The following is an 11,469-nucleotide window of genomic DNA, read 5'->3' on the forward strand; positions in this document are numbered from 1 at the left end:
AATCTTAGTGTGAGGTCAAGAGCCTTCTTGTATCAGTTTAGGATTCGTACCTTGGTCTCCATAGAACCACAAGGGGTCAAGGAATAAATATCAGGGACTCTGTTATCTTGGATGTGAAAAAAAATTGCATCTTTATTTCAAAATAATTGGTTTCCTTTGTAGTTCTATGTATTTTCTTTTATGCATTCTCTGAGAAGCTGTCTACAGACTTCAACAGACTGTCAAGGGGGTTCATGGCACAAGAAAGGGTAAGGACCTCTTTGATAGGTTTTCTTCACTTTGTTAGCCTTATTTTGTGTATATTTTTATAGTCATTCAAGTTGCTATGGATTTTGTTGCTTGCTCTTTTCTTATATTTTCTCTCCGATGAATTTCTGTACATCTCTGCTATTTTTTTCCTTGGGTTATAGCTAGTAGCTATTTTACAATTTGATAAGTATACATAAGCATTTTTCTCTTTCACTTTTCCTTTTAATTAGATTGGCAAGACACCAATTAAATAAATTATTACTACATATTGTTGGGATTACTACTCCATTCCTAGTAATTGATTTCCCAGAGAATGAGTCTGGCTCAAGGAAATAGGAAAGAGTAAATCCATATTTGTCAAAGTCTCTGGGCAGTGTCTTCCCATGAGGATTATGCTCAAATCAAAGTATATGAAGAGGAGGTACAATTCTCTTTGTGTTCTCAGTATCAGCTTTTTGGGATTTTTGATGAAAAGAGCTCAGTTTTATCTTAGTGGCAAAATTCAAAGCCCCTTATGATCTCTGCAAAGGAAAAAGTATTCCTTGGGGGCACAGATAGATACATAGCTTGAGTATTAATGGAAAGATTGGAAACTGATAAAATGCTAATGACTGTACATGAGAGTGGTTTCATGCCTAATGATTAGGGACTAACTTCTGGGACTTTGTGTCCCCTGCAGAGACTGTGTTTTATATCCTTCTTTACAAACAGGATTTTCCATTTCTAAACCTGATGTGATCCATGGATTGAAGAGGAAAACATGCCAAACAGTTCTCTAGGTGAGAAAGAACTAAAACATGAGCTATATTGGATGTAAGTTCTCCTCAGCACTTAAGACTTAATTGACTGTTAAGTCAATAAGGAAAGTGAGCAGGAAAAAACAAGGATTACCAGCATTTTATACTAAGTAAAGGAGAATGTGATGAGTAGGAATAAAAAAGTAGAAAAACAACGTGAGATAAGATCTGAGAACATAATCTTTCAGCGATTAAAGAAGAGAAGATAGCAGTGGATTCAGTGTGTGGTAGCTAGATATAGATATATATGTATGTATTTAATGAGAGTAAAGCTCTTTTCCTTATTCTTTTTTTTTGATGGGGGAGAGTAAGAAGAGTGTGCCATCTTTCCTTCAATTGTGATTCCTCTGCTTTCCTTTTCATATACATGTATGTGTGTGTATCTGTACACCCCTCCCCCATGATCTTTCAATAAATAAGAAGGGGCAAGTCTTTGGAAAAAATGAAAAGAGAAAATGATAAAAGTTAAATATGTGGTAAGGGATATAAATGAATATAAATACTCACACATATGTGTATATATACATATTTACATATCTATCTATATCTAGGTACCACACACTGAACCATTGCTATCTTCTCTTCTTTAATCGCTGAAAGATTATGTTCTCAGATCTTATCTCACCTTGTTTTTCTACTTTTTTATTCCTACTCATCACATTCTCCTTTACTTAGTATAAAATGCTGGTAATCCTTGTTTTTTCTGCTCACTTTCCTTATTGACTTAACAGTCCTTCCTCCATTTCTGTCATCTACTTACTTCTTTTCTCCCATTTGTTAGCTTTTCCCTAGATTATCAGTTTATTTTTGAGAAGTAAAAAGTGTGTTTATGTGTGTGTATGTGTATATATGTATAAGTAGTATAAATGTGTGTAAGCACAAATATATATATACATCTTGTGGAAATTATTTTGTTTCATTGTGTTGTATTGCCTTTTTCCCCAATGCCCATGGCATTTTGTTTTCTTTCCTCAGAGAAAATAGATTGCATTTATTTTTTTCTCTGGTTTCAGATCAGGAGAATACAATTAAACCCAAGGTGTCAATTCTAAGGAAGAGTATTTCTAAAAAAAGAATCCTTAGGGACATTAATGGGAAGACTTGGAGAGGGTCTTCTAGATCCTGAAGTTTTAAGAATTTATATACCTAAGGACAGGTTGGAGAGAGAGAGAAGGAAAATTTTAAAGAGGAAAGTTGGAATAAATTCTTTTTTCATGAGATGAATTTCAAGCAACTATCAGTTAGCTTTATAGAAAATCCCACTAAGGAGAGAAGTCATGAATGTAAAGAATGTGAGAAAAAAATTCTTTGACCATCCATCTCTTACTCAACATCAAAGAGCTCATAATGGAGAGAAGCTCTACAAATGTAATGAAAGTGGAAAAGTCTTCTGCAAACATTTATCCTTAATTGAATATGAGAGAATTCACACTGGAGAGAAACCCTATGAATGTGGGAAGGCTTTTCAACAAAAAGGCATCCTTATTCTACAGCCCCTGGAAAGAAACCTTATGAATTTAAAGAGTGTCAGAAATCTTTTTTAGTCCTAGAAGTAGCTTTTTGAGACATCAGATAATTCACACAGGAGAAAGTCTTTACAAGTACATTGAATGTGAAAAAGCCTTCATTAATTTCTCATCTCTCTTAGTCACCACCAGAGAATTTGTAATAAGAAGAAATCCTATGAGTGTAATGAATTTGAGAAAGTGTTCTTTGACCACTCATGTATTACTAGCATCAGATATCTCAGAAAGGTGAGAAACACTAAGAATGTAATAAATGTGGAAAAGTATTTTCTATACAATCATCTCTTACTGAACATGAGAGAATTCATACTGGAGAGAAAGAAGCCCTATGAATGTGATGAATGTAGTAAAGCCTTTGTTAATTGTTCATCACTTAGTTGGCATCAGAGAATTCATACTGGAGAGAATCCCTATAAATGTAATGAATGTGGAAAGGCTTTCCAACAGAAAGGTACACTTAATCTGTCTGTATCTGCTAACACATACTGGAGAGAAGCCCTATGAATGTAATGAATGTGGGAAAGTTTTCAACTGTTTAAGCAGTTTTTTGAGACATCAGATTACTCACACAGGAGAAAGTCCCTACAAATGTGGGGAGTGTGGGAAAACCTTCATTTACTGCTCGTCTCTTCATTGACATCAAAGAATCCATACTGGTGAGAGTCCTTATGAATGCAAAGAATGTGGAAAAGAATTCTGACAAAAAGTTACCCTTACTGTACATCAGCTAACACATAGTCGAAAAAAAGTCCTATGAATGTAACCATTGTAGAAAAGCCTTCTTGAAACATTTGTCCTTTATTTAACATCAGAAAATCCATACCAGAGAGAATCATTATGAATGTAGTAAAACCTTCTTTGACTGCTCTACTTTCAAACAATATCAGAAGGTACATTTTGGAGAGAAGATTTACAAATATGTTGCATGTAGAGAAGGTTTCTTTGATTTCTCATCCCTTATTCAATATAATGCAACTCATAAGGGTAAGAATCATCATGAACATAATGAATGTGGAAAAGCCTACTCTGAACATTTATCCTTTAATGAACTTAATAGGATTCATATAGGAGAGAAGCCCTATGAATGTGGCAAATGTGGGAAGGCTTTGAACTGAAAAAGTAGCTTTACAGTATATCAGATAATTCTCAGAGGAGAAAGTCCCTATGCATGTAATGAATGTGGGAAAACTTTTTTTTTTTAATCAAAAATTCATTAATTGACATCAGAGAATCCATACTATACTGAGGCCCTATGAGTGTGATAAATGTGGGAATACCTTCCTTGATTGCTCAACTCTTACTAATATCATTGGACTTGTACTGAGAGAAGCCCTATAAGTGTAATAAATGTGGGAAAGCTTTCAGTTATAGAAGTAGCTTTTGGAGACATCAATTAACTCATACAGGAGAAAGTCCCCATGAATGCAATAAATGTGGGAAAACCTTATTTGATCACTCGATCTCTTACTTGACATCAGAGAATTCATACTGGAGAGAAATCCTATAAATGTACTAACTGTGGAAAAGCCTTCCTTAAACATTCATATCTTACTATACATAAGAGAATTCATATTAGTGAGAAATCTCACAAATGTGATAAATGTGGGAAAGCCTTCTTTATGGCCTCTTCTTTTACTTGACATCAAAGAATTCATACTGGTTAGTCCCAATGAATATAATGTGGTAAATTCTCCAACCATACCATGTTATATATGAGATAATTTATATTAGAGAGCTTTTAATTATAGAACTGATGTGGATAAATGCTTAGTAGCAAGTCATCTGTTAGCATTATACCAAAGAATATGTCTAGGGATATAATTAAATAGGTTATACTTTTATATATAATTATAATAAAATTAAATTATACTTTTAATATTAGTCTCTTTTTGAAACTTCAAATAGAGAGGAAAAACAAAACTCTCCAAAATACTTTAAATTGCTCCCACATTAAAGTATTCAAAACTGATGGTGCTTCTTACTTTTTTCTATTTCTATAACTTGTTAGAAGCCTTTTTAGGTAACTGATCTCTATTGTGAAACTATCCTTAGGTACCTCAAATACAAAATGTATCTTTTGTGAATCCCATCTTTCCCAAAGCTAACAGGCATAATAAACCCTTGTTAGGTGCTAACCCCTTGGGTTTCACAAATACTTGAAGGGAGAACTTACAATAAAATGAGGGGAGAGGTTGTAAGCCAGTGTATTTTCTCAATATCTGCCTCAATAACAACATCCCAGACACCAAAAAGAGAAATAGGGATATTAGAAATACTCATGGGAAGCAGAACCAAGATGACAGCACAAAGGCAAGAATTCCCAGAAACTCATTCTCCAAAAACCTCCAAAAGCCATCGAATTATGACTCTAGCCAAAATTTAGAGGGGAAAAATCCATAGAAAGATTCAGTGATAGAATTTCCCAGTCCAAGACAACTTAAAAGTTCTGCAGGAAAGGTCTGTTTTACCAGGACCAGGGGTTGGAAAGAGCCTCAGTGCAGCGCAGCTGCAGAACAGTGGGGCTGGGTGCCTGGGCCTGTGGCAGAGGGGGCAATTTCCAGACCTCTTGGCCCAAGGATCACTGGGGTCAGCTGTAAGGGGTAGTGAGAGAACTCTACTGCATCAGAGTGGAGCACCAGTCTCAGAAAAGCCCTGTAATAAGAACCTGCAGTGGGAATCAGAGGAGCCATCCAACATTTCCAGAGCTCAGCCTACAGATTGTAATGGGGTCTGGGGAGACTGCAGAGGTCTCCCTGCTCTCCTTGGGGCAGGACTCTGCTGTATGCCTACACTTAGGTCCAGGTTGCAGTTTGGGAGCAGGGACTCTCTTGACAGCTCCAGGGCAGAGGGCAGAGCTTGTGGTTATCCACACACCAGAGCACAGGCAAGAGAGCAGTCAGAGCCTCTCATAAGACCTTGGAGGAATTTAAGATCCCTGTGGATTGTCCCCAAAACTCCCCAAAGCCTTGAAAGTGCAGTAGTAAATCAGTCATAGGCTGAGGAAATGAGCAAACAACAGGAAAAAAGAATCTGACTATAGAAAATTACTTTGGTCCCATGGAGGACCAAAATACATATTCAGAAGATAACAAAATTGAAACTTCTGTATCCAAAATCTCCAAGAGAAATAGAAATTGGGTTCAGGCTATAGATGAGCTCAAAAAAGACTTTGAAAAGCAATTAAGGGAGGTAGAGGAGAAATTGGGAGGAAAAATGAGAGTGACACAGATAAATCATGAAAATCAAGTCAGCAGCTTGGTGAAAAGAAATACCAAAAAACACTAAAGAAAATATGTTAAAAACTAGTTTAGGCCAAATGGAAAAAGCAACACAAAAGGCAAATGAGAAGAATGCCTTAAAAAGCAGAACTGGCCAGCTGGAGATAAAAAAAAAAAGCTCTCTGAAGAAAATAACTCCTTCAAATGCAGAATAGAACTAAAGGAAGCTGATGACTTTGTGAGAAATCAAGAAACAAAACAATTAACAAAAGAATGAAAAATTAGAAGAAAATGTGAAATATCTCATTGGAAAAACAACTGACCTAGAAAACAGATCTAGGATAGATAATTTAAAAATTATTGAGCTATCTGAAAGTCACAACCAGGAAAAGAGCCTAGACTTCATTTTTCAAGAAATAATACAGGGGTGGTTACGTGGCACAATGGATAGAGCATCAGCCCTGGAGTCAGGAGTCCCTGAGTTCAAATCCGGCCTCAGACACTTAATAATTACCTAGCTGTGTGGCCTTTGGGCAGGCCACTTAACTCCATTGCCTTGTAAAAAAAAAACTAAAAAAAAGAAATAATACAGCAAAATTACCCTGAGATCCTAGAAGCAGAGGGTAAAACAGAAATTGAGGTAATTCACTGATCACCTTCTGAAAGAGATCCCAAAAGAATAACTTCCAGGAATATTATAGCCAAATTCCAAAACTCCCAAATCAAAGAGAAAATTCTAAAAGCTGCCAGAAACAAACAATTCAACTACCATGGCTCCATAGTCAGGATTACACAGGATCTGGAAGCATCTACATTAAGGTCTCATAGGGCTTGGAATATGATATTCCAGAAGACAAAAGATCTTGGTTTACAACTGAGAATCAGCTACCCAGCAAAACTGAACATCTTCTTTCAGGGGAAAAGATGGCCTCTCAATGAAATGGGATTTTCAGACTTTCCTATTGAAATAACCAGAGCTGAACAGAAAGTTTGATCTCTAAGTACAGGACTCAGGTGAACCATAGAGGGCGTGGATGAGAAGGACTAATTATGAGGAACTTAATAATGTTGAACTGTTTGTATTCTTGCATGGGAAGAAGATACTGATAACTCATATGAACTTTCTCATTTATAAGAGCAGTTAGAAGGAGAATATATAGATAAGGCACAAGAAGGAGCTGAATATAATGGTATAATATAGTAAAAATATGGAGTCAATGGGTGATAAAGAAAAGTACTGAAAGAGAAAGGAAAGGAAGATGGGGCTAAGATATTTCACATGAGTCAATAAAAAGCTTTTACAATGGAGTGGAACTGGGTAATGTGAGAGGGAATGAGTGAGTCTTCATTCTCATCAGAAATGGCTGAGAGAACATAACTTACACATTTAATAGGGTATAGAAATCTATCCTATCCTAGAGAAAAATGCGAGGAAAGGGATGGGATAAGCGGGAATGGGGGGGGGAGAAAGGAGGAGTAGGTGATAGAAGAGAGGGAAGATCATGGGATACTCAGATACAACACACTTCTGAACAGGGACAGGATGAAAGAGAAAGAGAATAGAACAAGTGAGAGTGGAGGGAAATAGTTGGTAATAGCAACTTTGGGAAAAATATTGAAGCAACTTCTCTGGTGGACTTATGATAAAGAAGGCAACTCATCCCAGAGACAGAGCCATTGTAATCTGAACATAGACTGAAGTACACTTTTTTTCTCTCTCTCTCACTATTCTTGATATTTCTCATCTTTCTGTGGGGTGGAGAGGGGTTTATATTTACTTTCACAACAAGATTATTGTAATAATATAAAATAAATAAACCAAAGATGGTAAAAAAAAGAAATACTTACAAGAAATTGTTTTTAACAAAGAAATGAAATGGTCAAACAAAAACTGCAATGATAAATACTATTTATTCTTTGTTGATTCATTAGCAAAGTTCTACTTCACGGGGGCGGGGCCCCCCATCATACATTTCCTGAATAGTTTTTTTATGCCACTTCTCTTGTGAAGAAATATATTGCTGCCCAACTGTTGTCAGCATATTTCACTTTAAAGAAAATGGGCCAAAAAAAGTGGAAGGAAAATACTGTTGTGCAAAAGAAGCCACAAAATCAATGGAAAATACTACTGTGCAAAAGAAGCCACAAAAACACTGAAGAAAATAAAAGATGTAATTAAATTAGAAAAAATATCATGAAACTAAGGAACAGTGAACCACTAAGGACTTTCAGGAGATGATGAAAGTCAACAGTCTGGATACTTGCATATAGAATGTATATAAAACAATGAATTTTCTGAGAAACAGAATAGATGTGCTGGAGCCCAAGATGATAGCACAGAAAAACAAACCCAGAAGTGTCCACCTCAAAACATGTCTGGAAGGTATGCAATTAAATGTCACATATTTGGAAGATAGAGATAACTTTTCCACTCCCTGAAAACTGAAGGAGGAAAGAGGATGACATTTATGTGACAGAAAAATATGTAATCAAATGTCTGAAATGTTGAAAACAAAGGTCAAACTGTAGCAAAATAATCCAGACAAATCAGAGAAAAGAACCGAAGCCTGTTCCACCTAATATTTCTCACTACAACTTCATTGTTGAGTAGAAGTTTATGCCATCAGAGGTTTGGAAGATTTACACCAAGTAGTAATGTGGTTCTGATGTTATTGCCCAGAACAATGAAATGGGAGATCTGTCATTCACAAAGTAATGAGTCAAAGCTTCTAATGAAGACTATCCACCAAAGTGTGTAAAGGGATTGTGATCTGCATTGGTAAAGAGATTATCTACACTGACAGATTCAAAGATTCCTGACAGGAAATTGGGGTGCATATATTTAATATAAACGTAGGTGCACATACATACATCAGAAAGCATAACTTCTCATCTTGGATCACAGGCAGTTTGCTAACATCTGTTTACTTAGATAATTCAGAGAGGAAACCAAAGACGTAAAGTAGATTATATTTGATAAATGGAAGCCTACAAAATAATGGGAAGGCATTAATTATTCAGTGAATGATGGCAGCTAGGTGGCACAATGGATAAAGCACTGAGCCTGGCATCAGAAAAATCTGAATTTGAATATGACTTCAAACAATAACAGTGCCTCTGTGGCTATCATAGCACATATCTCTGAAGATTGTTGTGAAGATCAAAAGCAATATTATTTATGAAGTGCTTAGCACAGTGGCAGGCACAGGAAGCCTACTGAAAATGCCATGGCAGAAAAAGACCAGTCTTGGATTGTTTTCTCAGTTGGAGGAGGATCAAACTGATGTTCAACAGCATGATTTCCACTCACTTTTGCAAACTGGATCACTTTGAAAAAAATTCAACACTATATGAAAATCTTTTCTGAGCCATTTCTAGGCAGAATGTGGGAAAAGGTCACCTAATATACCCATAACAAATGTGAAACAATGAGTGCAACAACAAGTGTGAAAAAGTGGGAAATGCAAGTAAATAAAATCAACAATGAGCACAAAAGCAAGCTCGAAAAAGTAGGGAATGTAAGTAAAAAAAAATCTACAACTACTGTAGAAGATACTCCTAGTTTTTAGATCCCCAATTTTTTTGAAAACAGGTGTGTTTTATGCATGGGGAAATATGGTGTTAATCCCCATTTTATAGTCGAGCAAAATTAATCTCAGGTGAAGTGATTTGTCCATGGCTTAACTCAAAATCTAGCTCGCTGCCATGTCACAATGCTTCTCTTGAGGATTTAAGATTGTGGAGGTCACAATTGTAGAGAGGCCTCCAGAGCGTGTGGTTTGGTCCAGATGCTCTTCCCAATTTTGTGGCTTTTAAAATGCCATTTCAAGTTCCTTTACTATTGATTACTAATGTGTTTCGTCTGTCATAGAAGATAGAAGGAGTTGGGCTTAACTTTGCCCTTTATTTTTGGTACCTCTTTAAAGTGCTTATGCTTTTTCTTTCATGGACCTAGGATACTAAATTGTCATCATATAGTATAGGACTGACATCCTACATGTGGACATGTAGAACAAATTATTTTATATGATTAAAGGGGTTTTCAGTAATTGACTTAAAAATTTTTATTATACTGTAATCAGAAATAAATTAAAATAATTTTTAAAATCAGTAGATAAAATTATAAACTTTATTTCTAGCATGGTTTATATTTTAAAAGGGCATATTAATTTTCAGAAGAATAAAAAAACATTCATTTCCATTCCCCTTTTGAATTTTTCTTTTTTGTGTACTTTTAATGACATATATACCAAGTCCCAGTTACGTGCAAAGCACTGTGCTAAATTCAAGGAATATAGGTACACAATTGACATAATCTCTGCCTGTAAGAAGTGTGTGTGTGTGTGTGTGTGTATGTGTGTGTGTGTGTGTGTGTGGAAAATCAATATAGATGACCATTAATAACTGAGGGAATTAGGAAGGTTATCCTGTAATATGAGGCACCTGAGCTGAGCTTCAAAAGAATTCTGAAAAGTAAACTAAAGAGTACTTTTCAAACATGATGATTTGGGGGAAGCAGAGAAGGGGAAAATGTAGTGTTTGACTGGAACATAGCATTTATAATAAAAAAAAATACTGTTAGATGATGCTGAAAGGGTAGGTGGGAGTCATGTTGTAGAAGATCTTACAATCAAGAAGTGGACCCTAATCAAACTGCATGCCTCTAGACCACATCATGCTTCCCCAAAACCTCAATCTGCAGGGTCATATAACACCTAGAACTCACCTCATCAGAAAACCCCTACCCTCCCCCTGATTAGAGAGAGTGAAGGGCAGACAGCAGAGAGCTCCCAGAACCTCCATCCAAGGACTGCCTCAACGGTAACAATGTCTTCATTTTCCACTCTGTTGCACTACTCTCCCTCACCCCTCCCCCACTTCAGAACTTCTTTTTATGTGTTCTCTCAATAGATTATGCACTAGAGGGTAGGTACTGTTTTTTTGCCTTTCCTTTGTAACTCCCCCACCCCCTCCATTTCTCCTGGTGCTTAGCACAACTAGCACATTGTAGACCCTCAATAAATGTCCACAGACTAATTGTAAGATTCCATGAAGTGGGTGGTGAGATATGGAGAAAGCTAGAATAGATAATCTTTCCAGAAATTTAGAAGTCAATGAAAGGGAAAGATAAAAGGATGTTAACTTGAGGGTCATAAGACAAAAAAGGGACAGAATTAAGGAGAGAGCTTGTTCTTTGCAAAGGAACTCCTTCCTCTTCCTCAGAGAAGAAGCGGGGGAAGGATGAGTGAAAATGCTTTTGAGGTGCAGAGTAGGGGGAATGTGGGAGCTTAGGGGACAACTTCTCTGTAAGACACAAGGCAATGATGCTTGCTCAGAGAGTAAATGGAGTTGTTGGTGTAAGAAAGGGAGACCAGGAAAGGTAAATTTTACTGTGCAGCAGTAAGTTCCCAAGAGATAACTAGGTGGTGCAGTGGATAGAGTGCCTGGCTTGGAGTGATACCTCAGACATTTACTATCTGGGTGATCCTGGGCAAATCACTTAACCCTGCTTGCTTTAAATTTCTTCTTCTGTATCTTTGCCAAGAAAACTCCAAATGTGGTCATGAAGAATTGGATGTGACTTCATCAACTGAAACACAACAAGGACTGAATGGTAATAGAGTTGTGACTTCTTCCGGAAATACTAGTAGATGAGATGGCAGAGATGACCAAGAGCTG

The 11,469-nt window shown here is 36.5% G+C and overlaps 1 pseudogene; it reads left to right on the forward strand.

Annotated features, from left to right (window-relative positions):
• The first annotated feature begins 2,323 nt into the window (after positions 1-2,323).
• Positions 2,324-9,897, forward strand: LOC141518076 (uncharacterized; annotated as a pseudogene).
• Positions 9,898-11,469: the final 1,572 nt, after the last annotated feature.

The sequence above is a fragment of the Macrotis lagotis genome, chromosome 1 (assembly GCF_037893015.1).
Source record: "Macrotis lagotis isolate mMagLag1 chromosome 1, bilby.v1.9.chrom.fasta, whole genome shotgun sequence".
Classification (NCBI taxonomy): Eukaryota; Metazoa; Chordata; class Mammalia; order Peramelemorphia; family Peramelidae; genus Macrotis; species Macrotis lagotis.